General features: G+C 40.0%; 36 non-coding genes across 36 annotated transcripts; all 36 read left to right on the forward strand.

Annotated features, from left to right (window-relative positions):
* Positions 1–145: 145 nt before the first annotated feature.
* On the forward strand, positions 146–217 carry Trnat-ugu (transfer RNA threonine (anticodon UGU)). Its single transcript has one exon. It is a non-coding gene; the product is annotated as a tRNA-Thr (tRNA).
* Positions 218–581: 364 nt separating this feature from the next.
* Positions 582–653, forward strand: Trnat-cgu (transfer RNA threonine (anticodon CGU)). Its single transcript has one exon. It is a non-coding gene; the product is annotated as a tRNA-Thr (tRNA).
* Positions 654–1019: 366 nt separating this feature from the next.
* Positions 1020–1091, forward strand: Trnak-cuu (transfer RNA lysine (anticodon CUU)). The gene has a single exon. It is a non-coding gene; the product is annotated as a tRNA-Lys (tRNA).
* Positions 1092–1894: 803 nt separating this feature from the next.
* Trnat-cgu (transfer RNA threonine (anticodon CGU)) lies at positions 1895–1966 on the forward strand. The gene has a single exon. It is a non-coding gene; the product is annotated as a tRNA-Thr (tRNA).
* Positions 1967–2331: 365 nt separating this feature from the next.
* On the forward strand, positions 2332–2403 carry Trnat-cgu (transfer RNA threonine (anticodon CGU)). Its single transcript has one exon. It is a non-coding gene; the product is annotated as a tRNA-Thr (tRNA).
* Positions 2404–2769: 366 nt separating this feature from the next.
* On the forward strand, positions 2770–2841 carry Trnat-cgu (transfer RNA threonine (anticodon CGU)). The gene has a single exon. It is a non-coding gene; the product is annotated as a tRNA-Thr (tRNA).
* A 364-nt stretch (positions 2842–3205) lies between these two features.
* Positions 3206–3277, forward strand: Trnat-cgu (transfer RNA threonine (anticodon CGU)). Its single transcript has one exon. It is a non-coding gene; the product is annotated as a tRNA-Thr (tRNA).
* Positions 3278–4081: 804 nt separating this feature from the next.
* On the forward strand, positions 4082–4153 carry Trnat-cgu (transfer RNA threonine (anticodon CGU)). The gene has a single exon. It is a non-coding gene; the product is annotated as a tRNA-Thr (tRNA).
* A 366-nt stretch (positions 4154–4519) lies between these two features.
* Trnat-cgu (transfer RNA threonine (anticodon CGU)) lies at positions 4520–4591 on the forward strand. The gene has a single exon. It is a non-coding gene; the product is annotated as a tRNA-Thr (tRNA).
* A 364-nt stretch (positions 4592–4955) lies between these two features.
* Trnat-cgu (transfer RNA threonine (anticodon CGU)) lies at positions 4956–5027 on the forward strand. The gene has a single exon. It is a non-coding gene; the product is annotated as a tRNA-Thr (tRNA).
* Positions 5028–6703: 1676 nt separating this feature from the next.
* Trnat-cgu (transfer RNA threonine (anticodon CGU)) lies at positions 6704–6775 on the forward strand. The gene has a single exon. It is a non-coding gene; the product is annotated as a tRNA-Thr (tRNA).
* A 364-nt stretch (positions 6776–7139) lies between these two features.
* Positions 7140–7211, forward strand: Trnat-cgu (transfer RNA threonine (anticodon CGU)). Its single transcript has one exon. It is a non-coding gene; the product is annotated as a tRNA-Thr (tRNA).
* An 802-nt stretch (positions 7212–8013) lies between these two features.
* Trnat-cgu (transfer RNA threonine (anticodon CGU)) lies at positions 8014–8085 on the forward strand. The gene has a single exon. It is a non-coding gene; the product is annotated as a tRNA-Thr (tRNA).
* Positions 8086–8449: 364 nt separating this feature from the next.
* On the forward strand, positions 8450–8521 carry Trnat-cgu (transfer RNA threonine (anticodon CGU)). Its single transcript has one exon. It is a non-coding gene; the product is annotated as a tRNA-Thr (tRNA).
* Positions 8522–8887: 366 nt separating this feature from the next.
* Trnat-cgu (transfer RNA threonine (anticodon CGU)) lies at positions 8888–8959 on the forward strand. Its single transcript has one exon. It is a non-coding gene; the product is annotated as a tRNA-Thr (tRNA).
* A 364-nt stretch (positions 8960–9323) lies between these two features.
* Trnat-cgu (transfer RNA threonine (anticodon CGU)) lies at positions 9324–9395 on the forward strand. The gene has a single exon. It is a non-coding gene; the product is annotated as a tRNA-Thr (tRNA).
* Positions 9396–10405: 1010 nt separating this feature from the next.
* Positions 10406–10477, forward strand: Trnat-cgu (transfer RNA threonine (anticodon CGU)). The gene has a single exon. It is a non-coding gene; the product is annotated as a tRNA-Thr (tRNA).
* Positions 10478–10841: 364 nt separating this feature from the next.
* Positions 10842–10913, forward strand: Trnat-cgu (transfer RNA threonine (anticodon CGU)). Its single transcript has one exon. It is a non-coding gene; the product is annotated as a tRNA-Thr (tRNA).
* Positions 10914–11715: 802 nt separating this feature from the next.
* Trnat-cgu (transfer RNA threonine (anticodon CGU)) lies at positions 11716–11787 on the forward strand. Its single transcript has one exon. It is a non-coding gene; the product is annotated as a tRNA-Thr (tRNA).
* A 364-nt stretch (positions 11788–12151) lies between these two features.
* On the forward strand, positions 12152–12223 carry Trnat-cgu (transfer RNA threonine (anticodon CGU)). Its single transcript has one exon. It is a non-coding gene; the product is annotated as a tRNA-Thr (tRNA).
* Positions 12224–12589: 366 nt separating this feature from the next.
* Positions 12590–12661, forward strand: Trnat-cgu (transfer RNA threonine (anticodon CGU)). The gene has a single exon. It is a non-coding gene; the product is annotated as a tRNA-Thr (tRNA).
* A 364-nt stretch (positions 12662–13025) lies between these two features.
* Positions 13026–13097, forward strand: Trnat-cgu (transfer RNA threonine (anticodon CGU)). The gene has a single exon. It is a non-coding gene; the product is annotated as a tRNA-Thr (tRNA).
* Positions 13098–14107: 1010 nt separating this feature from the next.
* Trnat-cgu (transfer RNA threonine (anticodon CGU)) lies at positions 14108–14179 on the forward strand. Its single transcript has one exon. It is a non-coding gene; the product is annotated as a tRNA-Thr (tRNA).
* A 364-nt stretch (positions 14180–14543) lies between these two features.
* Positions 14544–14615, forward strand: Trnat-cgu (transfer RNA threonine (anticodon CGU)). The gene has a single exon. It is a non-coding gene; the product is annotated as a tRNA-Thr (tRNA).
* Positions 14616–16293: 1678 nt separating this feature from the next.
* On the forward strand, positions 16294–16365 carry Trnat-cgu (transfer RNA threonine (anticodon CGU)). The gene has a single exon. It is a non-coding gene; the product is annotated as a tRNA-Thr (tRNA).
* A 364-nt stretch (positions 16366–16729) lies between these two features.
* Trnat-cgu (transfer RNA threonine (anticodon CGU)) lies at positions 16730–16801 on the forward strand. The gene has a single exon. It is a non-coding gene; the product is annotated as a tRNA-Thr (tRNA).
* A 1240-nt stretch (positions 16802–18041) lies between these two features.
* Positions 18042–18113, forward strand: Trnat-cgu (transfer RNA threonine (anticodon CGU)). Its single transcript has one exon. It is a non-coding gene; the product is annotated as a tRNA-Thr (tRNA).
* Positions 18114–18477: 364 nt separating this feature from the next.
* Positions 18478–18549, forward strand: Trnat-cgu (transfer RNA threonine (anticodon CGU)). The gene has a single exon. It is a non-coding gene; the product is annotated as a tRNA-Thr (tRNA).
* Positions 18550–19789: 1240 nt separating this feature from the next.
* Trnat-cgu (transfer RNA threonine (anticodon CGU)) lies at positions 19790–19861 on the forward strand. The gene has a single exon. It is a non-coding gene; the product is annotated as a tRNA-Thr (tRNA).
* A 364-nt stretch (positions 19862–20225) lies between these two features.
* Positions 20226–20297, forward strand: Trnat-cgu (transfer RNA threonine (anticodon CGU)). Its single transcript has one exon. It is a non-coding gene; the product is annotated as a tRNA-Thr (tRNA).
* Positions 20298–21975: 1678 nt separating this feature from the next.
* Positions 21976–22047, forward strand: Trnat-cgu (transfer RNA threonine (anticodon CGU)). Its single transcript has one exon. It is a non-coding gene; the product is annotated as a tRNA-Thr (tRNA).
* Positions 22048–22608: 561 nt separating this feature from the next.
* Trnat-cgu (transfer RNA threonine (anticodon CGU)) lies at positions 22609–22680 on the forward strand. The gene has a single exon. It is a non-coding gene; the product is annotated as a tRNA-Thr (tRNA).
* Positions 22681–23483: 803 nt separating this feature from the next.
* On the forward strand, positions 23484–23555 carry Trnat-cgu (transfer RNA threonine (anticodon CGU)). Its single transcript has one exon. It is a non-coding gene; the product is annotated as a tRNA-Thr (tRNA).
* Positions 23556–24554: 999 nt separating this feature from the next.
* Trnat-cgu (transfer RNA threonine (anticodon CGU)) lies at positions 24555–24626 on the forward strand. The gene has a single exon. It is a non-coding gene; the product is annotated as a tRNA-Thr (tRNA).
* A 366-nt stretch (positions 24627–24992) lies between these two features.
* Trnat-cgu (transfer RNA threonine (anticodon CGU)) lies at positions 24993–25064 on the forward strand. The gene has a single exon. It is a non-coding gene; the product is annotated as a tRNA-Thr (tRNA).
* An 802-nt stretch (positions 25065–25866) lies between these two features.
* On the forward strand, positions 25867–25938 carry Trnat-cgu (transfer RNA threonine (anticodon CGU)). The gene has a single exon. It is a non-coding gene; the product is annotated as a tRNA-Thr (tRNA).
* The last annotated feature ends 87 nt before the right edge of the window (positions 25939–26025 follow it).

Raw genomic sequence — 26025 nt, forward strand, 5'->3', positions numbered from 1 at the left:
CAAAAAACACAGCAACGTGTAAGATACTTTGCACTATTATATTTGAACGTAAAGTAGGCTTAGCGAGTTCAATATTAACTTTTGACTTCTTGCATAAAAAGTTAAAAATGACGCGGATGAAAAATATACCAAAGGATGCAAAACAGGCGCAGTGGCCAAGTGGTAAGGCGTCGGTCTTGTAAACCGAAGATCACGAGTTCGATCCTCGTCTGTGCCCATGTTATATGGGTGCGTTTGCCGGAGTTTTCCAGACATAACGTGCAGATATGAATTAGAAGTGAAAGAAGTCAAGAAATTGGATGAAGCACCTGGCGTAGTGTTCTCCAAATCAAAGGAAATGAACAGGATTAATTGGCAATTGGGTTGAGAAGATTTATGCATAAAATGCTCAAAGTTATAAAAAGTTTTACACAAGAAAGCCCGAAATCCCTATAGATAAAAAACACAGCAACGTGTAAAATACTTTGCACTACTTAGTTTGAACGTGACCTAGGCTTAGCGAGTTCACTATTAACTTTTGAGTGCTTGCATAAAAAGTTAATAATGATGCACATGGAAAATATACCGAAGGATGCAAATCAGGCGCAGTGGCCAAGTGGTAAGGCGTCGGTCTCGTAAACCGAAGATCATGAGTTCGAACCTCGTCTTTGCCTAAAATATGTGGACGACTTTTGCGGAGATTTCCTGACAAAGTGTGCATATATGCCTTAGAAGAGAAATAAGGCAAGGGATTGGATGAAATTTCAGGGGCATGGTTCTCCAAGTCAAAGGAAGTAAACAGGACGGAATCGGCAATGGGGTTGAGAAGATTTAAGCATAAAATGCACAAAGTTATAAAACGTTTTATACAAGAAAGCCCGAAATTCCTGTAGATCAAAAAACACAGCAACGTGTAAGATACTTTGCACTATAAAGTTTGAACGTGACCCAGGCTTAGCGAGTTCATTATTAACTTTTGAGTGCTTGCATAAAAAGTTAATAATGATGCGAATGGAAAATTTACCAAAGGATGCAAATCAGGCGCAGTGGCCAAGTGGTAAGGCGTCGGTCTCTTAAACCGAAGATCACGAGTTCGATCCTCGTCTGTGCCTAAATTATGTGGACGAGGTTTGCGGAGATTTCCTGACAAAGTGTGCAGATATGCCTTAGAAGAGAAGTAAGACAAGGGATTGGATGAAATTTCAGGGGTATGGTCCTCCAAGTCAAAGGAAATAAACAGGACTGAATCGGCAATGGGGTTGAGAAGTTTTAGGCATAAAATGCACAAAGTCATAAAACGTTTTAAACAAGAAAGCCCGAAATCCCTGTAGATCAAAAACACAGCAACGTGTAAAATACTTTGCACTACTTGGTTTGAACGTGACCTAGGCTTAGCGAGTTCATTATTAACTTTTGAGTGCTTGCATAAAAAGTTTATAATGATGCGCATGGAAAATTTACCAAAGGATGCAAATCAGGCGCAGTGGCCAAGTGGTAAGGCGTCGGTCTCGTAAACCATAGATCACAAGTTCGAACCTCATCTGTGCCTAAATTATGTGGACGACTTTTGCGGAGATTTCCTGACAAAGTGTGCAGATATGCCTTAGAAGAGAAATAAGGCAAGGGATTGGATGAAATTTCAGGGGCATCGTCCTCCAAGTCAAAGGAAGTAAACAGGACTGAATCGGCAATGGGGTTGAGAAGATTTAAGCATAAAATGCACAAAGTTATAAAACGTTTTATACAAGAAAGCCCAAAATTCCTGTAGTTTAAAAAACACAGCAACGTGTAAGATACTTTGCACTATTTAGTTTGAACGTGACCTAGGCTTAGCGAGTTCACTATTAACTTTTGAGTACCTGCATGAAAAGTTAAAAATGATGCGGATGGAAAATATACCAAAGGATGCAAAACAGGCGCAGTGGCCAAGTGGTAAGGCGTCGGTCTCGTAAACCGAAGATCACGAGTTCGAACCTCGTCTGTGCCTAAATTATGTGGACAAGTTTTGCGTATATTTCCGGACAAAGTGTGCAGATATGCCTTAGAAGAGAAATGAGGCAAGGGATTGGATGAAATTTTAGGGGCATGGTCCTCCAAGTCAAAGGAAGTAAACAGGACTGAATCGGCAATGGGGTTGAGAAGATTTAAGCATAAAATGCACAAAGTTATAAAACGTTTTATACAAGAAAGCCGAAATTCCTGTAGATCAAAGAACACAGCAACGTGTAAGATACTTTGCGCCATTAAATTTGAACGTAAAGTAGGGTTTGCGAGTTCACTATTAACTTTTGAGTGCTTGCATAAAAAGTTAATAATGATGCGGATGGAAATTGTACCAAAGGATGCAAATCAGGCGCAGTGGCCAAGTGGTAAGGCGTCGGTCTCGTAAACCGAAGATCACGAGTTCGAACCTCATCTGTGCCTAAATTATGTGGACGACTTTTGCGGAGATTTCCTGACAAAGTGTGCAGATATGCCTTAGAAGAGAAATAAGGCAAGGGATTGGATGAAATTTCAGGGGCATGGTCCTCCAAGTCAAAGGAAGTAAGCAGGACTGAATCGGCAATGGGGTTGAGAAGATTTAAGCATAAAATGCACAAAGTTATAAAACGTTTTATACAAGAAAGCCCAAAATGCCTGTAGATCAAAAAACACAGCAACGTGTAAGATACTTTGCACTATTATATTTGAACGTAAAGTAGGCTTAGCGAGTTCAATATTAACTTTTGACTTCTTGCATAAAAAGTTAAAAATGACGCGGATGGAAAATATACCAAAGGATGCAAAACAGGCGCAGTGGCCAAGTGGTAAGGCGTCGGTCTCGTAAACCGAAGATCACGAGTTAGATCCTCGTCTGTGCCCATGTTATATGGGTGCGTTTGCCGGAGTTTTCCAGACATAACGTGCAGATATGAATTAGAAGTGAAAGAAGTCAAGAAATTGGATGAAGCACCTGGCGTAGTGTTCTCCAAATCAAAGGAAATGAACAGGATTAATTGGCAATTGGGTTGAGAAGATTTATGCATAAAATGCTCAAAGTTATAAAACGTTTTACACAAGAAAGCCCGAAATCCCTATAGATCAAAAACACAGCACCGTGTAAAATACTTTGCACTACTTAGTTTGAACGTGACCTAGGCTTAGCGAGTTCACTATTAACTTTTGAGTGCTTGCATAAAAAGTTAATAATGATGCACATGGAAAATATACCAAAGGCTACGAAGGAGGCGCAGTGACCAAGTGGTAAGGCGTCGGTCTCGTAAACCGAAGATCACGAGTTTGATCCTCGTCTGTGCCTAAATTATGTGGACGAGGTTTGCGGAGATTTCCTGACAAAGTGTGCAGAAATGCCTTAGAAGAAAAGTAAGACAAGGGATTGGATGAAATTTCAGGGGCATGGTCCTCCAAGTCAAAGGAAGTAAACAGGACTGAATCGGCATTGGGGTTGAGTAGATTTATGCATAAAATGCACAAAGTTATAAAACGTTTTATACAAGAAAGCCCGAAATTCCTGTAGATCAAAAAACACAGCAACGTGTAAATTACATTGCACTACTTAGTTTGAACGTGACCTAGGCTTCGCGAGTTCAATATTAACTTTTGAGTGCTTGCATAAAAAGGTAATAATGATGCATATGGAAAATATACCAAAGGTTGCAAAACAGGCGCAGTGGCCAAGTGGTAAGGCGTCGGTCTCGTAAACCGAAGATCACGGGTTCGAACCTCATCTGTGCATAATTTATGTGGACGACTTTTGCGGAGATTTTCTGACAAAGTGTGCAGATATGCCTTAGAAGAGAAGTAAGGCAAGGGATTGGATGAAATTTCAGGGGCATGGTCCTCCAAGTCAAAGGAAGTAAACAGGACTCAATCGGCAATAGGGTTGAGAAGATTTAAGCATAAAATGCACAAAGTTATAAAACGTTTTATACAAGAAAGCGCGAAATTCCTGTAGTTTAAAAAACACACCAACGTGTAAGATACTTTGCACTATTTAGTTTGAACGTGACCTAGGCTTAGCGAGTTCACTATCAACTTTTGAGTGCTTGCATAAAAAGTTAAAAATGATGCGGATGGAAAATGTACCAAAGGATGCAAATCAGGCGCAGTGGCCAAGTGGTAAGGCGTCGGTCTCGTAAACCGAAGATCACGAGTTCGAACCTCATCTGTGCCTAAATTATGTGGACGACATTTGCGGAGATTTCCTGAAAAAGTGTGCAGATATGCCTTAAAAGAGAAATAAGGCAAGGGATTGGATGAAATTTCAGGGGCATGGTCCTCCAAGTCAAAGGAAGTAAACAGGACTGAATTGGCAATGGGGTTGAGAAGATTTAAGCATAAAATGCACAAAGTTATAAAACGTTTTATACAAGAAAGCCCAAAATGCCTGTAGATCAAAAAACACAGCAACGTGTAAGATACTTTGCACTATTATGTTTGAACGTAAAGTAGGCTTAGCGAGTTCAATATTAACTTTTGACTTCTTGCATAAAAAGTTAAAAATGACGCGGATGGAAAATATACCAAAGGATGCAAAAGAGGCGCAGTGGCCAAGTGGTAAGGCGTCGGTCTCGTAAACCGAAGATCACGAGTTCGATCCTCGTCTGTGCCCATGTTATATGGGTGCGTTTGCCGGAGTTTTCCAGACATAACGTGCAGATATGACTTAGAAGTGAAAGAAGTCAAGAAATTGGATGAAGCACCTGGCGTAGTGTTCTCCAAATCAACGGAAATGAACAGGATTAATTGGCAATGGACTGAGGAACATTTAAGCATAAATTAAACAAAGTTATAAACCTTTTATACAGGAAACTCCAAAATTCCTATATATCGAATAACACAGCAACGGGTAAGTTATTTTATACCGTTAAATTTGATCATGACAATAGCTTAGCGAGTTCATTGTTAACTTGTGAGTGCTTGCATAAAATGTTAATAATGATGCAGATGGAGAATATACCAAAGGGTACGAAGGAGGCGCAGTGGCCAAGTGGTAAGGCGTCGGTCTCGTAAACCGAAGATCACGAGTTTGAACTTCGTCTGTGCCTTAATTATGTGGACGACTTTTGCTGAGATTTCCTGACAAAGTGTGCAGATATGCCTTAAGAGAGAAATAAGACAAGGGGTTGGATGAAATTTCAGGGGCATGGTCCTCCAAGTCAAAGGAAGTAAACAGGACTGAATTGGCAATGGGGTTGGGAAGATTTAAGCATAAAATACACAAAGTTATAAAACGTTTTATACAAGAAAGCCGAAATTCCTGCAGATCAAAAATACAGCAACGTGTAAAATACTTTGCACTATTTAGTTTGAACGTGACCTAGACTTAGCGAGTTCACTATTAACTTTTGAGTGCTTGCATAAAAAGTTAATAATGATGAGGATGGAAAATGTACCAAAGGATGCAAATCAGGCGCAGTGGCCAAGTGGTAAGGCGTCAGTCTCGTAAACCGAAGATCACGAGTTTGAACTTCGTCTGTGTCTTAATTATGTGGACGACTTTTGCTGAGATTTCCTGACAAAGTGTGCAGATATGCCTTAAGAGAGAAATAAGACAAGGGGTTGGATGAAATTTCAGGGGCATGGTCCTCCAAGTCAAAGGAAGTAAACAGGACTGAATCGGCAATGGGGTTGAGAAGATTTAAGCATAAAATGCACAAAGTTATAAAACGTTTTATACAAGAAAGCCCAAAATGCCTGTAGATCAAAAAACACAGCAACGTGTAAGATACTTTGCACTATTATATTTTAACGTAAAGTAGGCTTAGCGAGTTCAATATTAACTTTTTTCTTCTTGCATAAGAAGTTAAAAATGACGCGGATGGAAAATATACCAAAGGATGCAAAACAGGCGCAGTGGCCAAGTGGTAAGGCGTCGGTCTCGTAAACCGAAGATCAGAAGTTCGATCCTCGTCTGTGCCCATGTTATATGGGTGCGTTTGCCGGAGTTTTCCAGACATAACGTGCAGATATGAATTAGAAGTGAAAGAAGTCAAGAAATTGGATGAAGCACCTAGCGTAGTGTTCTCCAAATAAAAGGAAATGAACAGGATTAATTGGCAATTGGGTTGAGAAGATATATGCATAAAATGCACAAAGTTATAAAACGTTTTACACAAGAAAGCCCGAAATCCCTATAGATCAAAAACACAGCAACGTGTAAAATACTTTGCACTACTTAGTTCGAACGTGACCCAGGCTTAGCGAGTTCACTATTAACTTTTGAGTGCTTGCATAAAAAGTTAATAATGATGCACATGGAAAATATACCAAAGGTTGCAAAACAGGCTCAGTGGCCAAGTAGTAAGGCGTCGGTCTCGTAAACCGAAGATTACGAGTTCGAACCTCATCTGTGCCTAAATTATGTGGACGACTTTTGCGGAGATTTCCTGACAAAGTGTGCAGATATGCCTTAGAAGAGAAATAAGGCAAGGGATTGGATGAAATTTCAGGGGCATGGTCCTCCAAGTCAAAGGAAGTAAACAGGACTAAATCGGCATTGGGGTTGAGAAGATTTATGCATAAAATGCACAAAGTTATAAAACGTTTTATACAAGAAAGCCCAAAATTCCTGTAGATCAAAAAACACAGCAACGTGTAAAATACTTTGCACTATTAAGTTTGAACGTAAAGTGGGCTTAGCGAATTCACTATTAACTTTTGAGTGCTTGCATAAAAAGTTAAAAATGACGCGGATAGAAAATATACCAAAGGATGCAAAACAGGCGCAGTGGCCAAGTGGTAAGGCGTCGGTCTCGTAAACCGAAGATCACGAGTCCGATCCTCGTCTGTGCCCATGTTATATGGGTGCGTTTGCCGGAGTTTTCCAGACATAACGTGCAGATATGACTTAGAAGTGAAATAGGTCAAGAAATTGGATGAAGCACCTGGCGTAGTGTTCTCCAAATCAAAGGAAATGAACAGGATTAATTGGCAATGGACTGGGGAACATCTAAGCATAAATAAAGCAAAGTTACAAACCTTTTATACAGGAAACTCCAAAATTCCTATATTTCGAAAAACACAGCAACGGGTGAGTTATTTTACACCGTTAAATTTGATCATGACAATAGCTTAGCGAGTTCATTGTTAACTTGTGAGTGCTTGCATAAAATGTTAATAATGATGCGGATGGAGAATATACCAAAGGATGCAAAACAGGCGCAGTGGCCAAGTGGTAAGGCGTCGGTCTCGTAAACCGAAGATCAGGAGTTCGATCCTCGTCTGTGCCCATGTTATATGGGTGCGTTTGCCGGAGTTTTCCAGACATAACGTGCAGATATGAATTAGAAGTGAAAGAAGTCAAGAAATTGGATAAAGCACCTGGGGTAGTGTTCTCCAAATCAACGGAAATGAACAGGATTAATTGGCAATTGGGTTGAGAAGATATATGCATAAAATGCACAAAGTTATAAAACGTTTTACACAAGAAAGCCCGAAATCCCTATAGATCAAAAACACAGCAACGTGTAAAATACTTTGCACTACTTAGTTTGAACGTGACCCAGGCTTAGCGAGTTCACTATTAACTTTTGAGTGCTTGCATAAAAAGTTAATAATGATGCACATGGAAAATATACCAAAGGTTGCAAAACAGGGTCAGTGGCCAAGTAGTAAGGCGTCGGTCTCGTAAACCGAAGATTACGAGTTCAAACCTCATCTGTGCCTAAATTATGTGGACGACTTTTGCGGAGATTTCCTGACAAAGTGTGCAGATATGCCTTAGAAGAGAAATAAGGCAAGGGATTGGAAGAAATTTCAGGGGCATGGTCCTCCAAGTCAAAGGAAGTAAACAGGACTAAATCGGCAATGGGGTTGAGAAGATTTATGCATAAAATGCACAAAGTTATAAAACGTTTTATACAAGAAAGCCCAAAATTCCTGTAGATCAAAAAACACAGCAACGTGTAAAATACTTTGCACTATTAAGTTTGAACGTAAAGTGGGCTTAGCGAATTCACTATTAACTTTTGAGTGCTTGCATAAAAAGTTAAAAATGACGCGGATAGAAAATATACCAAAGGATGCAAAACAGGCGCAGTGGCCAAGTGGTAAGGCGTCGGTCTCGTAAACCGAAGATCACGAGTTCGATCCTCGTCTGTGCCCATGTTATATGGGTGCGTTTGCCGGAGTTTTCCAGACATAACGTGCAGATATGACTTAGAAGTGAAATAGGTCAAGAAATTGGATGAAGCACCTGGCGTAGTGTTCTCCAAATCAAAGGAAATGAACAGGATTAATTGGCAATGGACTGGGGAACATCTAAGCATAAATAAAGCAAAGTTATAAACCTTTTATACAGGAAACTCCAAAATTCCTATATTTCGAAAAACACAGCAACGGGTGAGTTATTTTACACCGTTAAATTTGATCATGACAATAGCTTAGCGAGTTCATTGTTAACTTGTGAGTGCTTGCATAAAATGTTAATAATGATGCGGATGGAGAATATGCCAAAGGTTACGAAGGGGGCGCAGTGGCCAAGTGGTAAGGCGTCGGTCTCGTAAACCGAAGATCACGAGTTTGATCCTCGTCTGTGCCTAAATTATGTGGACGAGGTTTGCGCAGATTTCCTGACAAAGTGTGCAGATATGCCTTAGAAGAGAAATAAGGCAAGGGATTGGATGAAATTTCAGGGGCATGGTCCTCCAAGTCAAAGGAAGTAAACAGGACTGAATCGGCAATGGGGTTGAGAAGATTTAAGCATAAAATGCACAAAGTTATAAAACGTTTTATACAAGAAAGCCCAAAATGCCTGTAGATCAAAAAATACAGCAACGTGTAAGATACTTTGCACTATTATGTTTGAACGTAAAGTAGGCTTAGCGAGTTCAATATTAACTTTTGACTTCTTGCATAAAAAGTTAAAAATGACGCGGATGGAAAATATACCAAAGGATGCAAAACAGGCGCAGTGGCCAAGTGGTAAGGCGTCGGTCTCGTAAACCGAAGATCACGAGTTCGATCCTCGTCTGTGCCCATGTTATATGGGTGCGTTTGCCGGAGTTTTCCAGACATAACGTGCAGATATGACTTAGAAGTGAAAGAAGTCAAGAAATTGGATGAAGCACCTGGCGTAGTGTTCTCCAAATCATCGGAAATGAACAGGATTAATTGGCAATGGACTGGGGAACATTTAAGCATAAATTAAACAAAGTTATAAACCTTTTATACAGGAAACTCCAAAATTCCTATATATCGAATAACACAGCAATGGGTAAGTTATTTTATACCGTTAAATTTGATCATGACAATAGCTTAGCGAGTTCATTGTTAACTTGTGAGTGCTTGCATAAAATGTTAATAATGATGCAGATGGAGAATATACCAAAGGTTACGAAGGAGGCGCAGTGGCCAAGTGGTAAGGCGTCGGTCTCGTAAACCGAAGATCACGAGTTTGAACCCCGTCTGTGCCTAAATTATAGGGATGCGTTTGCCGGAGTGTTCCAGACATAACATGCAGATATGCCTTAGATGGGAAGTAAGACAAGGGATTGGATGAAATTTTAGGGGCATGGTGCTCGAAGTCAAAAGAAACAAACAGGACTGAATCGGGAATGGATTTCAGAAGATTTAAGTATAAAATACACAAAGTCATAAAAAGTTTTATACAGGAAAGCCCAAAATTCTTGTAGATCGAGCAACACGGCAACGTGTAAAGTACTTTGCACTATTTAGTTTGAACGTGACCTAGACTTAGCGAGTTCACTATTAACTGGGGTAGTGTTCTCCAAATCAACGGAAATGAACAGGATTAATTGGCAATTGGGTTGAGAAGATATATGCATAAAATGCACAAAGTTATAAAACGTTTTACACAAGAAAGCCCGAAATCCCTATAGATCAAAAACACAGCAACGTGTAAAATACTTTGCACTACTTAGTTTGAACGTGACCCAGGCTTAGCGAGTTCACTATTAACTTTTGAGTGCTTGCATAAAAAGTTAATAATGATGCACATGGAAAATATACCAAAGGTTGCAAAACAGGGTCAGTGGCCAAGTAGTAAGGCGTCGGTCTCGTAAACCGAAGATTACGAGTTCAAACCTCATCTGTGCCTAAATTATGTGGACGACTTTTGCGGAGATTTCCTGACAAAGTGTGCAGATATGCCTTAGAAGAGAAATAAGGCAAGGGATTGGAAGAAATTTCAGGGGCATGGTCCTCCAAGTCAAAGGAAGTAAACAGGACTAAATCGGCAATGGGGTTGAGAAGATTTATGCATAAAATGCACAAAGTTATAAAACGTTTTATACAAGAAAGCCCAAAATTCCTGTAGATCAAAAAACACAGCAACGTGTAAAATACTTTGCACTATTAAGTTTGAACGTAAAGTGGGCTTAGCGAATTCACTATTAACTTTTGAGTGCTTGCATAAAAAGTTAAAAATGACGCGGATAGAAAATATACCAAAGGATGCAAAACAGGCGCAGTGGCCAAGTGGTAAGGCGTCGGTCTCGTAAACCGAAGATCACGAGTCCGATCCTCGTCTGTGCCCATGTTATATGGGTGCGTTTGCCGGAGTTTTCCAGACATAACGTGCAGATATGACTTAGAAGTGAAATAGGTCAAGAAATTGGATGAAGCACCTGGCGTAGTGTTCTCCAAATCAAAGGAAATGAACAGGATTAATTGGCAATGGACTGGGGAACATCTAAGCATAAATAAAGCAAAGTTATAAACCTTTTATACAGGAAACTCCAAAATTCCTATATTTCGAAAAACACAGCAACGGGTGAGTTATTTTACACCGTTAAATTTGATCATGACAATAGCTTAGCGAGTTCATTGTTAACTTGTGAGTGCTTGCATAAAATGTTAATAATGATGCGGATGGAGAATATACCAAAGGATGCAAAACAGGCGCAGTGGCCAAGTGGTAAGGCGTCGGTCTCGTAAACCGAAGATCAGGAGTTCGATCCTCGTCTGTGCCCATGTTATATGGGTGCGTTTGCCGGAGTTTTCCAGACATAACGTGCAGATATGAATTAGAAGTGAAAGAAGTCAAGAAATTGGATAAAGCACCTGGGGTAGTGTTCTCCAAATCAACGGAAATGAACAGGATTAATTGGCAATTGGGTTGAGAAGATATATGCATAAAATGCACAAAGTTATAAAACGTTTTACACAAGAAAGCCCGAAATCCCTATAGATCAAAAACACAGCAACGTGTAAAATACTTTGCACTACTTAGTTTGAACGTGACCCAGGCTTAGCGAGTTCACTATTAACTTTTGAGTGCTTGCATAAAAAGTTAATAATGATGCACATGGAAAATATACCAAAGGTTGCAAAACAGGGTCAGTGGCCAAGTAGTAAGGCGTCGGTCTCGTAAACCGAAGATTACGAGTTCAAACCTCATCTGTGCCTAAATTATGTGGACGACTTTTGCGGAGATTTCCTGACAAAGTGTGCAGATATGCCTTAGAAGAGAAATAAGGCAAGGGATTGGAAGAAATTTCAGGGGCATGGTCCTCCAAGTCAAAGGAAGTAAACAGGACTAAATCGGCAATGGGGTTGAGAAGATTTATGCATAAAATGCACAAAGTTATAAAACGTTTTATACAAGAAAGCCCAAAATTCCTGTAGATCAAAAAACACAGCAACGTGTAAAATACTTTGCACTATTAAGTTTGAACGTAAAGTGGGCTTAGCGAATTCACTATTAACTTTTGAGTGCTTGCATAAAAAGTTAAAAATGACGCGGATAGAAAATATACCAAAGGATGCAAAACAGGCGCAGTGGCCAAGTGGTAAGGCGTCGGTCTCGTAAACCGAAGATCACGAGTTCGATCCTCGTCTGTGCCCATGTTATATGGGTGCGTTTGCCGGAGTTTTCCAGACATAACGTGCAGATATGACTTAGAAGTGAAATAGGTCAAGAAATTGGATGAAGCACCTGGCGTAGTGTTCTCCAAATCAAAGGAAATGAACAGGATTAATTGGCAATGGACTGGGGAACATCTAAGCATAAATAAAGCAAAGTTATAAACCTTTTATACAGGAAACTCCAAAATTCCTATATTTCGAAAAACACAGCAACGGGTGAGTTATTTTACACCGTTAAATTTGATCATGACAATAGCTTAGCGAGTTCATTGTTAACTTGTGAGTGCTTGCATAAAATGTTAATAATGATGCGGATGGAGAATATGCCAAAGGTTACGAAGGAGGCGCAGTGGCCAAGTGGTAAGGCGTCGGTCTCGTAAACCGAAGATCACGAGTTTGATCCTCGTCTGTGCCTAAATTATGTGGACGAGGTTTGCGCAGATTTCCTGACAAAGTGTGCAGATATGCCTTAGAAGAGAAATAAGGCAAGGGATTGGATGAAATTTCAGGGGCATGGTCCTCCAAGTCAAAGGAAGTAAACAGGACTGAATCGGCAATGGGGTTGAGAAGATTTAAGCATAAAATGCACAAAGTTATAAAACGTTTTATACAAGAAAGCCCAAAATGCCTGTAGATCAAAAAATACAGCAACGTGTAAGATACTTTGCACTATTATGTTTGAACGTAAAGTAGGCTTAGCGAGTTCAATATTAACTTTTGACTTCTTGCATAAAAAGTTAAAAATGACGCGGATGGAAAATATACCAAAGGATGCAAAACAGGCGCAGTGGCCAAGTGGTAAGGCGTCGGTCTCGTAAACCGAAGATCTCGAGTTCGATCCTCGTCTGTGCCCATGTTATATGGGTGCGTTTGCCGGAGTTTTCCAGACATAACGTGCAGATATGACTTAGAAGTGAAAGAAGTCAAGAAATTGGATGAAGCACCTGGCGTAGTGTTCTCCAAATCATCGGAAATGAACAGGATTAATTGGCAATGGACTGGGGAACATTTAAGCATAAATTAAACAAAGTTATAAACCTTTTATACAGGAAACTCCAAAATTCCTATATATCGAATAACACAGCAATGGGTAAGTTATTTTATACCGTTAAATTTGATCATGACAATAGCTTAGCGAGTTCATTGTTAACTTGTGAGTGCTTGCATAAAATGTTAATAATGATGCAGATGGAGAATATACCAAAGGTTACGAAGGAGGCGCAGTGGCCAAGTGGTAAGGCGTCGGTCTCGTAAACCGAAGATCACGAGTTTGAACCCCGTCTGTGCCTAAATTATAGGGATGCGTTTGCCGGAGTGTTCCAGACATAACATGCAGATATGCCTTAGATGGGAAGTAAGACAAGGGATTGGATGAAATTTTAGGGGCATGGTGCTCGAAGTCAAAAGAAACAAACAGGACTGAATCGGGAATGGATTTCAGAAGATTTAAGTATAAAATACACAAAGTCATAAAAAGTTTTATACAGGAAAGCCCAAAATTCTTGTAGATCGAGCAACACGGCAACGTGTAAAGTACTTTGCACTATTTAGTTTGAACGTGACCTAGACTTAGCGAGTTCACTATTAACTGGGGTAGTGTTCTCCAAATCAACGGAAATGAACAGGATTAATTGGCAATTGGGTTGAGAAGATATATGCATAAAATGCACAAAGTTATAAAACGTTTTACACAAGAAAGCCCGAAATCCCTATAGATCAAAAACACAGCAACGTGTAAAATACTTTGCACTACTTAGTTTGAACGTGACCCAGGCTTAGCGAGTTCACTATTAACTTTTGAGTGCTTGCATAAAAAGTTAATAATGATGCACATGGAAAATATACCAAAGGTTGCAAAACAGGGTCAGTGGCCAAGTAGTAAGGCGTCGGTCTCGTAAACCGAAGATTACGAGTTCAAACCTCATCTGTGCCTAAATTATGTGGACGACTTTTGCGGAGATTTCCTGACAAAGTGTGCAGATATGCCTTAGAAGAGAAATAAGGCAAGGGATTGGAAGAAATTTCAGGGGCATGGTCCTCCAAGTCAAAGGAAGTAAACAGGACTAAATCGGCAATGGGGTTGAGAAGATTTATGCATAAAATGCACAAAGTTATAAAACGTTTTATACAAGAAAGCCCAAAATTCCTGTAGATCAAAAAACACAGCAACGTGTAAAATACTTTGCACTATTAAGTTTGAACGTAAAGTGGGCTTAGCGAATTCACTATTAACTTTTGAGTGCTTGCATAAAAAGTTAAAAATGACGCGGATAGAAAATATACCAAAGGATGCAAAACAGGCGCAGTGGCCAAGTGGTAAGGCGTCGGTCTCGTAAACCGAAGATCACGAGTTCGATCCTCGTCTGTGCCCATGTTATATGGGTGCGTTTGCCGGAGTTTTCCAGACATAACGTGCAGATATGACTTAGAAGTGAAATAAGTCAAGAAATTGGATGAAGCACCTGGCGTAGTGTTCTCCAAATCAAAGGAAATGAACAGGATTAATTGGCAATGGACTGGGGAACATCTAAGCATAAATAAAGCAAAGTTATAAACCTTTTATACAGGAAACTCCAAAATTCCTATATTTCGAAAAACACAGCAACGGGTGAGTTATTTTACACCGTTAAATTTGATCATGACAATAGCTTAGCGAGTTCATTGTTAACTTGTGAGTGCTTGCATAAAATGTTAATAATGATGCGGATGGAGAATATGCCAAAGGTTACGAAGGAGGCGCAGTGGCCAAGTGGTAAGGCGTCGGTCTCGTAAACCGAAGATCACGAGTTTGAACCCCGTCTGTGCCTAAATTATAGGGATGCGTTTGCCGGAGTGTTCCAGACATAACATGCAGATATGCCTTAGATGGGAAGTAAGACAAGGGATTGGATGAAATTTTAGGGGCATGGTGCTCGAAGTCAAAAGAAACAAACAGGACTGAATCGGGAATGAATTTCAGAAGATTTAAGTATAAAATACACAAAGTCATAAAAAGTTTTATACAGGAAAGCCCAAAATTCTTGTAGATCGAGCAACACGGCAACGTGTAAAGTACTTTGCACTATTTAGTTTGAACGTGACCTAGACTTAGCGAGTTCACTATTAACTTTTGAGTGCTTGCATAAAAAGTTAATAATGATGAGGATGGAAAATGTACCAAAGGATGCAAATCAGGCGCAGTGGCCAAGTGGTAAGGCGTCAGTCTCGTAAACCGAAGATCACGAGTTTGAACTTCGTCTTTGCCTAAATTATGTGGACGACTTTTGCTGAGATTTCCTGACAAAGTGTGCAGATATGCCTTAAGAGAGAAATAAGACAAGGGGTTGGATGAAATTTCAGGGGCATGGTCCTCCAAGTCAAAGGAAGAAAACAGGACTGAATCGGCAATGGGGTTGAGAAGATTTAAGCATAAAATGCACAAAGTTATAAAACGTTTTATACAAGAAAGCCCAAAATGCCTGTAGATCAAAAAACACAGCAACGTGTAAGATACTTTGCACTATTATATTTTAACGTAAAGTAGGCTTAGCGAGTTCAATATTAACTTTTTTCTTCTTGCATAAGAAGTTAAAAATGACGCGGATGGAAAATATACCAAAGGATGCAAAACAGGCGCAGTGGCCAAGTGGTAAGGCGTCGGTCTCGTAAACCGAAGATCAGAAGTTCGATCCTCGTCTGTGCCCATGTTATATGGGTGCGTTTGCCGGAGTTTTCCAGACATAACGTGCAGATATGAATTAGAAGTGAAAGAAGTCAAGAAATTGGATGAAGCACCTGGCGTAGTGTTCTCCAAATAAAAGGAAATGAACAGGATTAATTGGCAATTGGGTTGAGAAGATATATGCATAAAATGCACAAAGTTATAAAACGTTTTACACAAGAAAGCCCGAAATCCCTATAGATCAAAAACACAGCAACGTGTAAAATACTTTGCACTACTTAGTTTGAACGTGACCCAGGCTTAGCGAGTTCACTATTAACTTTTGAGTGCTTGCATAAAAAGTTAATAATGATGCACATGGAAAATATACCAAAGGTTGCAAAACAGGCTCAGTGGCCAAGTAGTAAGGCGTCGGTCTCGTAAACCGAAGATTACGAGTTCGAACCTCATCTGTGCCTAAATTATGTGGACGACTTTTGCGGAGATTTCCTGACAAAGTGTGCAGATATGCCTTAGAAGAGAAATAAGGCAAGGGATTGGATGAAATTTCAGGGGCATGGTCCTCCAAGTCAAAGGAAGTAAACAGGACTGAATCGGCAATGGGGTTGAGAAGATTTATGCATAAAATGCACAAAGTTATAAAACGTTTTATACAAGAAAGCCCGAAATTCCTGTAGATCAAAAAACACAGCAACGTGTAAAATACTTTGCACTATTAAGTTTGAACGTAAAGTGGGCTTAGCGAATTCACTATTAACTTTTGAGTGCTTGCATAAAAAGTTAAAAATGACGCGGATAGAAAATATACCAAAGGATGCAAAACAGGCGCAGTGGCCAAGTGGTAAGGCGTCGGTCTCGTAAACCGAAGATCACGAGTTCGATCCTCGCCAGTGCCCATGTTATATGGGTGCGTTTGCCGGAGTTTTCCAGACATAACGTGCAGATATGACTTAGAAGTGAAATAAGTCAAGAAATTGGATGAAGCACCTGGCGTAGTGTTCTCCAAATCAAAGGAAATGAACAGGATTAATTGGCAATGGACTGGGGAACATCTATGCATAAATAAAGCAAAGTTATAAACCTTTTATACAGGAAACTCCAAAACTCCTATATATCGAAAAACACAGCAACGGGTGAGTTATTTTACACCGTTAAATTTGATCATGACAATAGCTTAGCGAGTTCATTGTTAACTTGTGAGTGCTTGCATAAAATGTTAATAATGATGCGGATGGAGAATATGCCAAAGGTTACGAAGGAGGCGCAGTGGCCAAGTGGTAAGGCGTCGGTCTCGTAAACCGAAGATCACGAGTTTGATCCTCGTCTGTGCCTAAATTATGTGGACGAGGTTTGCGCAGATTTCCTGACAAAGTGTGCAGATATGCCTTAGAAGAGAAATAAGGCAAGGGATTGGATGAAATTTCAGGGGCATGGTCCTCCAAGTCAAAGGAAGTAAACAGGACTGAATCGGCAATGGGGTTGAGAAGATTTAAGCATAAAATGCACAAAGTTATAAAACGTTTTATACAAGAAAGCCCAAAATGCCTGTAGATCAAAAAGCACAGCAACGTGTAAGATACTTTGCACTATTATATTTTAACGTAAAGTAGGCTTAGCGAGTTCAATATTAACTTTTTTCTTCTTGCATAAGAAGTTAAAAATGACGCGGATGGAAAATATACCAAAGGATGCAAAACAGGCGCAGTGGCCAAGTGGTAAGGCGTCGGTCTCGTAAACCGAAGATCAGAAGTTCGATCCTCGTCTGTGCCCATGTTATATGGGTGCGTTTGCCGGAGTTTTCCAGACATAACGTGCAGATATGAATTAGAAGTGAAAGAAGTCAAGAAATTGGATGAAGCACCTGGCGTAGTGTTCTCCAAATAAAAGGAAATGAACAGGATTAATTGGCAATTGGGTTGAGAAGATATATGCATAAAATGCACAAAGTTATAAAACGTTTTACACAAGAAAGCCCGAAATCCCTATAGATCAAAAACACAGCAACGTGTAAAATACTTTGCACTACTTAGTTTGAACGTGACCCAGGCTTAGCGAGTTCACTATTAACTTTTGAGTGCTTGCATAAAAAGTTAATAATGATGCACATGGAAAATATACCAAAGGTTGCAAAACAGGCTCAGTGGCCAAGTAGTAAGGCGTCGGTCTCGTAAACCGAAGATTACGAGTTCGAACCTCATCTGTGCCTAAATTATGTGGACGACTTTTGCGGAGATTTCCTGACAAAGTGTGCAGATATGCCTTAGAAGAGAAATAAGGCAAGGGATTGGATGAAATTTCAGGGGCATGGTCCTCCAAGTCAAAGGAAGTAAACAGGACTGAATCGGCAATGGGGTTGAGAAGATTTATGCATAAAATGCACAAAGTTATAAAACGTTTTATACAAGAAAGCCCGAAATTCCTGTAGATCAAAAAACACAGCAACGTGTAAAATACTTTGCACTATTAAGTTTGAACGTAAAGTGAGCTTAGCGAATTCACTATTAACTTTTGAGTGCTTGCATAAAAAGTTAAAAATGACGCGGATAGAAAATATACCAAAGGATGCAAAACAGGCGCAGTGGCCAAGTGGTAAGGCGTCGGTCTCGTAAACCGAAGATCACGAGTTCGATCCTCGCCAGTGCCCATGTTATATGGGTGCGTTTGCCGGAGTTTTCCAGACATAACGTGCAGATATGACTTAGAAGTGAAATAAGTCAAGAAATTGGATGAAGCACCTGGCGTAGTGTTCTCCAAATCAAAGGAAATGAACAGGATTAATTGGCAATGGACTGGGGAACATCTATGCATAAATAAAGCAAAGTTATAAACCTTTTATACAGGAAACTCCAAAACTCCTATATATCGAAAAACACAGCAACGGGTGAGTTATTTTACACCGTTAAATTTGATCATGACAATAGCTTAGCGAGTTCATTGTTAACTTGTGAGTGCTTGCATAAAATGTTAATAATGATGCGGATGGAGAATATGCCAGAGGTTACGAAGGAAGCGCAGTGGCCAAGTGGTAAGGCGTCGGTCTCGTAAACCGAAGATCACGAGTTTGATCCTCGTCTGTGCCTAAATTATGTGGACGAGGTTTGCGCAGATTTCCTGACAAAGTGTGCAGATATGCCTTAGAAGAGAAATAAGGCAAGGGATTGGATGAAATTTCAGGGGCATGGTCCTCCAAGTCAAAGGAAGTAAACAGGACTGAATCGGCAATGGGGTTGAGAAGATTTAAGCATAAAATGCACAAAGTTATAAAACGTTTTATACAAGAAAGCCCAAAATGCCTGTAGATCAAAAAGCACAGCAACGTGTAAGATACTTTGCACTATTATATTTTAACGTAAAGTAGGCTTAGCGAGTTCAATATTAACTTTTTTCTTCTTGCATAAGAAGTTAAAAATGACGCGGATGGAAAATATACCAAAGGATGCAAAACAGGCGCAGTGGCCAAGTGGTAAGGCGTCGGTCTCGTAAACCGAAGATCAGAAGTTCGATCCTCGTCTGTGCCCATGTTATATGGGTGCGTTTGCCGGAGTTTTCCAGACATAACGTGCAGATATGAATTAGAAGTGAAAGAAGTCAAGAAATTGGATGAAGCACCTGGCGTAGTGTTCTCCAAATAAAAGGAAATGAACAGGATTAATTGGCAATTGGGTTGAGAAGATATATGCATAAAATGCACAAAGTTATAAAACGTTTTACACAAGAAAGCCCGAAATCCCTATAGATCAAAAACACAGCAACGTGTAAAATACTTTGCACTACTTAGTTTGAACGTGACCCAGGCTTAGCGAGTTCACTATTAACTTTTGAGTGCTTGCATAAAAAGTTAATAATGATGCACATGGTAATTATACCAAAGGTTGCAAAACAGGCTCAGTGGCCAAGTAGTAAGGCGTCGGTCTCGTAAACCGAAGATTACGAGTTCGAACCTCATCTGTGCCTAAATTATGTGGACGACTTTTGCGGAGATTTCCTGACAAAGTGTGCAGATATGCCTTAGAAGAGAAATAAGGCAAGGGATTGGATGAAATTTCAGGGGCATGGTCCTCCAAGTCAAAGGAAGTAAACAGGACTGAATCGGCAATGGGGTTGAGAAGATTTATGCATAAAATGCACAAAGTTATAAAACGTTTTATACAAGAAAGCCCGAAATTCCTGTAGATCAAAAAACACAGCAACGTGTAAAATACTTTGCACTATTAAGTTTGAACGTAAAGTGGGCTTAGCGAATTCACTATTAACTTTTGAGTGCTTGCATAAAAAGTTAAAAATGACGCGGATAGAAAATATACCAAAGGATGCAAAACAGGCGCAGTGGCCAAGTGGTAAGGCGTCGGTCTCGTAAACCGAAGATCACGAGTTCGATCCTCGCCAGTGCCCATGTTATATGGGTGCGTTTGCCGGAGTTTTCCAGACATAACGTGCAGATATGACTTAGAAGTGAAATAAGTCAAGAAATTGGATGAAGCACCTGGCGTAGTGTTCTCCAAATCAAAGGAAATGAACAGGATTAATTGGCAATGGACTGGGGAACATCTAAGCATAAATAAAGCAAAGTTATAAACCTTTTATACAGGAAACTCCAAAACTCCTATATATCGAAAAACACAGCAACGGGTGAGTTATTTTACACCGTTAAATTTGATCATGACAATAGCTTAGCGAGTTCATTGTTAACTTGTGAGTGCTTGCATAAAATGTTAATAATGATGCGGATGGAGAATATGCCAAAGGTTACGAAGGAGGCGCAGTGGCCAAGTGGTAAGGCGTCGGTCTCGTAAACCGAAGATCACGAGTTTGATCCTCGTCTGTGCCTAAATTATGTGGACGAGGTTTGCGCAGATTTCCTGACAAAGTGTGCAGATATGCCTTAGAAGAGAAATAAGGCAAGGGATTGGATGAAATTTCAGGGGCATGGTCCTCCAAGTCAAAGGAAGTAAACAGGACTGAATCGGCAATGGGGTTGAGAAGATTTAAGCATAAAATGCACAAAGTTATAAAACGTATTATACAAGAAAGCCCAAAATGCCTGTAGATTAAAAAATACAGCAACGTGTAAGATACTTTGCACTATTATATTTTAACGTAAAGTAGGCTTAGCGAGTTCAATATTAACTTTTGTCTTCTTGCATAAGAAGTTAAAAATGACGCGGATGGAAAATATACCAAAGGATGCAAAACAGGCGCAGTGGCCAAGTGGTAAGGCGTCGGTCTCGTAAACCGAAGATCAGGAGGTCGATCCTCGTCTGTGCCCATGTTATATGGGTGCGTTTGCCGGAGTTTTCCAGACATAACGTGCAGATATGAATTAGAAGTGAAAGAAGTCAAGAAATTGGATGAAGCACCTGGCGCAGTGTTCTCCAAATCAAAGGAAATGAACAGGATTAATTGGCAATTGGGTTGAGAAGATTTATGCATAAAATGCACAAAGTTATAAAACGTTTTACACAAGAAAGCCCGAAATCCCTATAGATCAAAAACACAGCAACGTGTAAAATACTTTGCACTACTTAGTTTGAACGTGACCCAGGCTTAGCGAGTTCACTAATAACTTTTGAGTGCTTGCATAAAAAGTTAATAATGATGGACATGGAAAATATACCAAAGGTTGCAAAACAGGCTCAGTGGCCAAGTAGTAAGGCGTCAGTCTCGTAAACCGAAGATTACGAGTTCGAACCTCATCTGTGCCTAAATTATGTGGACGACTTTTGCGGAGATTTCCTGACAAAGTGTGCAGATATGCCTTAGAAGAGAAATAAGGCAAGGGATTGGATGAAATTTCAGGGGCATGGTCCTCCAAGTCAAAGGAAGTAAACAGGACTGAATCGGCAATGGGGTTGAGAAGATTTATGCATAAAATGCACAAAGTTATAAAACGTTTTATACAAGAAAGCCCGAAATTCCTGTAGATCAAAAAACACAGCAACGTGTAAAATACATTGCACTACTTAGTTTGAACGTGACCTAGGCTTTGCGAGTTCACTATTAACTTTTGAGAGCTTGCATAAAAAGGTAATAATGATGCACATGGAAAATATACCAAAGGTTGCAAAACAGGCGCAGTGGCCAAGTGGAAAGGCGTCGGTCTCGTAAACCGAAGATCACGAGTTCGAACCTCATCTGTGCATAATTTATGTGGACGACTTTTGCGGAGATTTTCTGACAAAGTGTGCAGATATGCCTTAGAAGAGAAATAAGGCAAGGGATTGGATGAAATTTCAGGGGCATGGTCCTCCAAGTCAAAGGAAGTAAACAGAATTCAATCGGCAATGGAGTTGAGAAGATTTAAGCATAAAATGCACAAAGTTATAAAACGTTTTATACAAGAAAGCCTGAAATTCCTGTAGTTTAAAAAACACACCAACGTGTAAGATACTTTGCACTATTTAGTTTGAAGGTGACCTAGGCTTAGCGAGTTCACTATTAACTTTTGAGTACCTGCATGAAAAGTTAAAAATGATGCGGATGGAAAATATACCAAAGAATGCAAAACAGGCGCAGTGGCCAAGTGGTAAGGCGTCGGTCTCGTAAACCGAAGATCACGAGTTCGAACCTCGTCTGTGCCTAAATTATGTGGACGAGTTTTGCGTATATTTCCTGACAAAGTGTCCAGATATGCCTTAGAAGAGAAATAAGGCAAGGGATTGGATGAAATGTTAGGGGCATGGTCCTCCAAGTCAAAGGAAGTAAACAGGACTGAATTGGCAATGGGGTTGAGAAGATTTAAGCATAAAATGCACAAAGTTATAAAACGACTTTGTCCATGTTATATGGGTGCGTTTGCCGGAGTTTTCCAGACATAACGTGCAGATATGACTTAGAAGTGAAATAAGTCAAGAAATTGGATGAAGCACCTGGCGTAGTGTTCTCCAAATCAAAGGAAATGAACAGGATTAATTGGCAATGGACTGGGGAACATCTAAGCATAAATTAAGCAAAGTTATAAACCTTTTATACAGGAAACTCCAAAATTCCTATATATCGAAAAACACAGCAACGGGTAAGTTATTTTACACCGTTAAATTTGATCATGACAATAGCTTAGCGAGTTCATTGTTAACTTGTGAGTGCTTGCATAAAATGTTAATAATGATGCGGATGGAGAATATGCCAAAGGTTACGAAGGAGGCGCAGTGGCCAAGTGGTAAGGCGTCGGTCTCGTAAACCGAAGATCACGAGTTTGATCCTCGTCTGTGCCTAAATTATGTGGACGAGGTTTGCGCAGATTTCCTGACAAAGTGTGCAGATATGCCTTAGAAGAGAAATAAGGCAAGGGATTGGATGAAATTTCAGGGGCATGGTCCTCCAAGTCAAAGGAAGTAAACAGGACTGAATCGGCAATTAGGTTTAGAAGATTTATGCATAAAATGCACAAAGTTATAAAACGTTTTACACAAGAAAGCCCGAAATCCCTATAGATCAAAAACACAGCAACGTGTAAAATACTTTGCACTACTTAGTTTGAACGTGACCCAGGCTTAGCGAGTTCACTATTAACTTTTGAGTGCTTGCATAAAAAGTTAATAATGATGCACATGGAAAATATACCAAAGGTTGCAAAACAGGCTTAGTGGCCAAGTAGTAAGGCGTCGGTCTCGTAAACCGAAGATTACGAGTTCGAACCTCATCTGTGCCTAAATTATGTGGACGACTTTTGCGGAGATTTCCTGACAAAGTGTGCAGATATGCCTTAGAAGAGAAATAAGGCAAGGGATTGGATGAAATTTCAGGGGCATGGTCCTTCAAGTCAAAGGAAGTAAACAGGACTGAATCGGCAATGGGGTTGAGAAGATTTAAGCATAAAATGCACAAAGTTATAAAACGTTTTATACAAGAAAGCCCGAAATTCCTGTAGATCAAAAAACACAGCTACGTGTAAAATACATTGCACTACTTAGTTTGAACGTGACCTAGGCTTTGCGAGTTCACTATTAACTTTTGAGAGCTTGTATAAAAAGGTAATAATGATGCACATGGAAAATATACCAAAGGTTGCAAAACAGGCGCAGTGGCCAAGTGGTAAGGCTTCGGTCTCGTAAACCGAAGATCACGAGTTCGAACCTCATCTGTGCATAATTTATGTGGACGAATTTTGCGGAGATTTTCTGACAAAGTGTGCAGATATGCCTTAGAAGAGAAATAAGGCAAGGGATTGGATGAAATTTCAGGGGCATGGTCCTCCAAGTCAAAGGAAGTAAACAGGATTCAATCGGCAATGGAGTTGAGAAGATTTAAGCATAAAATGCACAAAGTTATAAAACGTTTTATACAAGAAAGCCCGAAATTCCTGTAGTTTAAAAAACACACCAACGTGTAAGATACTTTGCACTATTTAGTTTGAAGGTGACCTAGGCTTAGCGAGTTTACTATTAACTTTTGAGTACCTGCATGAAAAGTTAAAAATGATGCGGATGGAAAATATACCAAAAGATGCAAAACAGGCGCAGTGGACAAGTGGTAAGGCGTCGGTCTCGTAAACCGAAGATCACGAGTTCGAACCTCGTCTGTGCGTAAATTTTGTGGACGAGTTTTGCGTATATTTCCTGACAAAGTGTCCAGATATGCCTTAGAAGAGAAATAAGGCAAGGGATTGGATGAAATGTTAGGGGCATGGTCCTCCAAGTCAAAGGAAGTAAACAGGACTGAATTGGCAATGGGGTTGAGAAGATTTAAGCATAAAATGCACAAAGTTATAAAACGTCTTTGTCCATGTTATATGGGTGCGTTTGCCGGAGTTTTCCAGACATAACGTGCAGATATGACTTAGAAGTGAAATAAGTCAAGAAATTGGATGAAGCACCTGGCGTAGTGTTCTCCAAATCAAAGGAAATGAACAGGATTAATTGGCAATGGACTGGGGAACATCTAAGCATAAATTAAGCAAAGTTATAAACCTTTTATACAGGAAACTCCAAAATTCCTATATATCGAAAAACACAGCAACGGGTAAGTTATTTTACACCGTTAAATTTGATCATGACAATAGCTTAGCGAGTTCATTGTTAACTTGTGAGTGCTTGCATAAAATGTTAATAATGATGCGGATGGAGAATATGCCAAAGGTTACGAAGGAGGCGCAGTGGCCAAGTGGTAAGGCGTCGGTCTCGTAAACCGAAGATCACGAGTTTGATCCTCGTCTGTGCCTAAATTATGTGGACGAGGTTTGCGCAGATTTCCTGACAAAGTGTGCAGATATGCCTTAGAAGAGAAATAAGGCAAGGGATTGGATGAAATTTCAGGGGCATGGTCCTCCAAGTCAAAGGAAGTAAACAGGACTGAATCGGCAATGGGGTTGAGAAGATTTAAGCATAAAATGCACAAAGTTATAAAACGTTTTATACAAGAAAGCCCAAAATGCCTGTAGATCAAAAAACACAGCAACGTGTAAGATACTTTGCACTATTATATTTTAACGTAAAGTAGGCTTAGCGAGTTCAATATTAACTTTTGTCTTCTTGCATAAGAAGTTAAAAATGACGCGGATGGAAAATATACCAAAGGATGCAAAACAGGCGCAGTGGCCAAGTGGTAAGGCGTCGGTCTCGTAAACCGAAGATCAGGAGTTCGATCCTCGTCTGTGCCCATGTTATATGGGTGCGTTTGCCGGAGTTTTCCAGACATAACGTGCAGATATGAATTAGAAGTGAAAGAAGTCAAGAAATTGGATGAAGCACCTGGCGTAGTGTTCTCCAAATCAAAGGAAATGAACAGGATTAATTGGCAATTGGGTTGAGAAGATTTATGCATAAAATGCACAAAGTTATAAAACGTTTTACACAAGAAAGCCCGAAATCCCTATAGATCAAAAACACAGCAACGTGTAAAATACTTTGCACTACTTAGTTTGAACGTGACCCAGGCTTAGCGAGTTCACTATTAACTTTTGAGTGCTTGCATAAAAAGTTAATAATGATGCACATGGAAAATATACCAAAGGTTGCAAAACAGGCTCAGTGGCCAAGTAGTAAGGCGTCGGTCTCGTAAACCGAAGATTACGAGTTCGAAACTCATCTGTGCCTAAATTATGTGGACGACTTTTGCGGAGATTTCCTGACAAAGTGTGCAGATATGCCTTAGAAGAGAAATAAGGCAAGGGATTGGATGAAATTTCAGGGGCATGGTCCTCCAAGTCAAAGGAAGTAAACAGGACTAAATCGGCAATGGGGTTGAGAAGATTTATGCATAAAATGCACAAAGTTATAAAACGTTTTATACAAGAAAGCCTGAAATTCCTGTAGCTCAAAAAACACAGCAACGTGTAAAATACATTGCACTACTTAGTTTGAACGTGACCTAGGCTTTGCGAGTTCACTATTAACTTTTGAGAGCTTGCATAAAAAGGTAATAATGATGCACATGGAAAATATACCAAAGGTTGCAAAACAGGCGCAGTGGCCAAGTGGTAAGGCGTCGGTCTCGTAAACCGAAGATCACGAGTTCGAACCTCATCTGTGCATAATTTATGTGGACGACTTTTGCGGAGATTTTCTGACAAAGTGTGCAGATATGCCTTAGAAGAGAAATAAGGCAAGGGATTGGATGAA

Source organism: Hydractinia symbiolongicarpus, chromosome 14 (assembly GCF_029227915.1).
Source record: "Hydractinia symbiolongicarpus strain clone_291-10 chromosome 14, HSymV2.1, whole genome shotgun sequence".
Classification (NCBI taxonomy): Eukaryota; Metazoa; Cnidaria; class Hydrozoa; order Anthoathecata; family Hydractiniidae; genus Hydractinia; species Hydractinia symbiolongicarpus.